Source organism: Geospiza fortis, unplaced genomic scaffold, assembly GCF_000277835.1.
Source record: "Geospiza fortis unplaced genomic scaffold, GeoFor_1.0 scaffold2457, whole genome shotgun sequence".
Classification (NCBI taxonomy): Eukaryota; Metazoa; Chordata; class Aves; order Passeriformes; family Thraupidae; genus Geospiza; species Geospiza fortis.
Window position 1 is genome coordinate 1,260 of NW_005054720.1, and position 3,867 is coordinate 5,126.

Below are 3,867 nucleotides of genomic sequence, written 5' to 3' on the forward strand. Positions count from 1 at the left end.
TTTCAATGCGTATTTAAAGGAGTACAACTATTAGTGCTCGGGGAAGATTTGTGAAGTGCTACTTCTCCATCTTGCTGGCCATGTCACAGAATCCATCCAGAAAATTTCAGTCTGTAGCTGTACCAAATTCCAGGTATTGGTACAAATAATAGACAAAGTTAATGAAACACTGCCCCTTAGGGAAGATTTCCCATGTTTTAAAAATCTGTGTGGATTGATAGAAAAATGGTCAGATCAAGTGTCTATCAATTTAAATCCAGAACAGCATCACTTTAAACTGCCAAAAACTTCTGGGTTTTGATCATGGTGCTACTGCTTTTTAGACTAAAAAAATTGACAATACTGACCTTAAAGCTGTTAGACATTTCTCAAATATTTTAAAAAATGCTGGAGATTAAATAAGGTGTTTACCCTCAATTTAAACACAGAAATGGAAAAGGAGATTTTCTCCTCAATTTAAACCATTTTCCCCACAAAACCTCAATTTTCTGGGGTTAGTGGGATGGACTGGGAAGATGAAAGGAAAAAGAACTTCTTGTGCCCCCACCGTGCCCCACTGCTCAGGTGAGTTAGGGTAGGTGTGTTCCCCTCCCCTGCTCAGGTGGGTTAGGGTGGGTGTGTTCCCCTCCCCTCCCCTCCTCTCCTGCCCTTCGGCACAGGGCCTGTCCCTGCACACCTGAGCAATGCCCCAGCTCCTCCCCAGTCCCTGTGAGATGCTCTCACCGCCACCCCGTGCGAGACTCCCTGGAGTCCCCCCTTGCAGCTCTTGCCAGCAGGGGCAGCCAGGCGTCACACACCCCCCAGCAGCATCTGCCCCCTCCTCATCCTCACCGGCCACACCTGAGGCTGCTGCACGTCAGCAGGTGGAGACACCTGGGGGTAGGAGCTGTGTGAGGGGTGGCACCACAAACCCAGGACTGGGGCCAAAGAGGAGGGGTGGGCCCAAAGGGCTCCCCAGGATGTAGATGCACGAACAAAGCTTCATAGAATGGAGAAGGCCCAACAGTTTTTGTATTTTACACACACACTCATGATAAAAGTCACATTTTTTAATAGTTAAAATATCAGTGAAAGTTACTGGTTAGTTACAGCAGTGAGCTTCATACAGCATCCCACCTTTATGGACTTATCAGAAGAAGCAGTTTCAGGTTCTTTCATCTCCTCCCACTCTTGGGAAAGCCATTTTTAGCCAAACTGCTTGGCAATTTTCTCATTTGAATAAAAGCAAGCACTGGCAATGAACAACAAGTGAAAAGGAAAGCAGAATATCTTGGAGACATGGTGGGATGGCTGCTATGACTAGAGCACTGGAATGGAAGGGCTTAGGCTTTTGAGGGAAGACAATTTAGGAAGATGAGGAGGGGATGCAGCCCTCTAGAGATATGGAACTCTGCCTGGGGAAGTATGACCAGCCAGCTGAGAGCTTGTGGGTGAAGATTAAGGGGAGGGCAGGGACATTAAAGATAACAGGAAGGGCTTCTGTAGAGATGTTGCAAGCAAGAGAGTTGGGGTCATGTGGGCCCCCTCCAGAAGGACACAGACCCTGCACAAAGAGAAGACTGATGTTCACAAGGACTTCTGTGCCTCAGTCTTCAATGGCAAGTGCCCTAGCCATGCTGCCAAGTTGAGAAAGGCAAATGCAGGGACCGGGAGAATAAAGACCCTGAGCCCACTGAGAGGATCAGATCTGAGACCCTCCAAGGAACCTGAGTGTGCTCAAGTCCATGGGACCTGAAGAGATACATCCCCAGGCCCAGAGGGAACTAGCAGAAGTTGCTAAGCCATTATCCATAATTTTTTGAAAAATTGTGGCAGTTAGGTAAAGTCCCTGATGACTGGAAAAAGGGAAATATAACCCCCATTTTTAGAAAGGGGAAAGCAGAAGACCTGGGGAACCACTTCTACCCAGAGCAATGGTGACAGTGCTGCACAGCCCCATGGAGCTGCTTCTCCTATCTGGCTCTTCAAGATCCTCCACTTCCATCACCCTCCTCCTCACTGGTTCCACAGGACAACTGCTGCCCAGCTCTGGAGATTGATGGACATTTCTCAGATATTTCATGGGCAAAGGTGTGGTGAGGATGTGTTGTGATGGTGTGGGACCTGAGCAGGACATACACAATGTGGATTAATAAAGGCTGGAGAACATGCTGAGCTGGGCAGGAAGAGTTCAGTTTCTTCCAGCGGGTCTGTGGTTTGGATTTCTGCTGAAGAGGCTGTTAATAGGGATGTTTCAATCAGTGCTGAGCATCAAGGCCTTTGGTACTCCTCACAGCATCCTGCCAGCAAATAGGCTGGTGTTGCACAAGGAGTTGGGAGGAGATAAACTCTTCAGAAGAGCTCAGCAAGGAAGGAGAAGCAGTGGGGTAGCCCTGTATATGAGGGCATATTTGACTCTAGAAATCGACAGTGGTGATGAAAGGGTCGAGGGTCGATGGGTAAGAATCAGGGGAAGAGCAGATACCAACGCGGGAATCTTCTCAGACATGGGGAAGGCCGGTAGGCAGACTGGTAGTTCCAAAGGTCCTTCATCCTACCCTTAAAGCAGGGTGCAATGAAGTTTCCTGGATTGTCCACAGCTTTCCTTCTATGACAAAGTGACTTGCTTGGTGGGAGAGAAAAATGCTAGGGATGATGTTTACCTGGGCTTTTATTAAGCCTTTGACACCATTCCCCAAAGCATTCTTGTGGAGAAACTGGCTGCTTGGACAGGTCCACCGTTCTCTGTAAAAAAGGGTCTGGATGGTCAGACCCAGAGAGCGGTAGGGGACAGTTTAATTCAGCTGCAATCCAGTCACCAGTGGGGCTCCCCTGGGCAGCACTGAGACCAGTCCTGTTTCTACCCATGACCTGGAGGAGGGGACCCTCAGCCAATTTGTAAAGGATCTGCCAGAGGACAGGAAGACTCTGCAGTGGAATCTGTAGAGGCCCAGGGATTGCACTGTCCCAGGCAGTTCCTGAAACCCCCGTCTCCCCTGCCCCTCCCTGACCACTCATTCTTGCTACACCCTTTTTCTCAGCTGGGTCCAGCACCGCCGCCACCACCGGGGCTTCAAGCGGATGCTGAAGCAGCGGCGGCGCTGCTCGCGCCGTGTCTGCCAGGCTTCCAGGTATCTCTGCAGGCGGGCATGGAGCTGCTCTAGGAACCTTCCAGCAGCAGTGCCGGTGCTGTATTCCAGCTCCACCGAGCTGCTGCTCCTGCTGCTGCAGCTGCTGCAGCTGCTTTCCAATACAATGGGATTCATGATCACCACTAGTCTGGGGAGCAACCTGGCAATCGCCACAGATCTTCTGCGTTGCAGCATCAGGGAGCTGCTGCTACTTCTGCGTTGCAGCATCAGGGAGCTGCTGCTACTGCATGGTCGTATGTCCTTAGGTTTGCTCTCTTCTGTCACCTCGTACACGTCTGGCCTTGCCAACTCCACTCCAAGGCACTGGGGACGCTCTCTGGCCCCCAGCAGCTTTGGTGCAACATGCGGATCAGCGTGGACCACCCTGCCGCTGCCCCGGCCCCATCGCCACTGGGACAGCTGTGCCTCCAGCTCCTTGCGGTGCTCCTCGAAGAGCGCCTGTGAGTCCTGGCAGCTCCGGATGAACCTTGGGAAACGCCTCCTGGAGCTCAGGGAGCCGCGTGGGGAGCTGCCGTGGGGCAGCCCCATCTGTGCTGATCTCCGTGGCCTGCCCACGCTGCTCTGGCCCTCCAGCCGGCCTCTGGCTGTGCTTGGATGCTCTGAGCTCTGACGGATCCTCTGCAAGAACCACGGATGGGTGAGACAGGAGCAGCTCCCCAGAACGCTCCACACTGTCCTGCCATGCATGGCACACCACCAACAAACCCCAAATCCACCCAGCCCAGCCCAGCCTGGC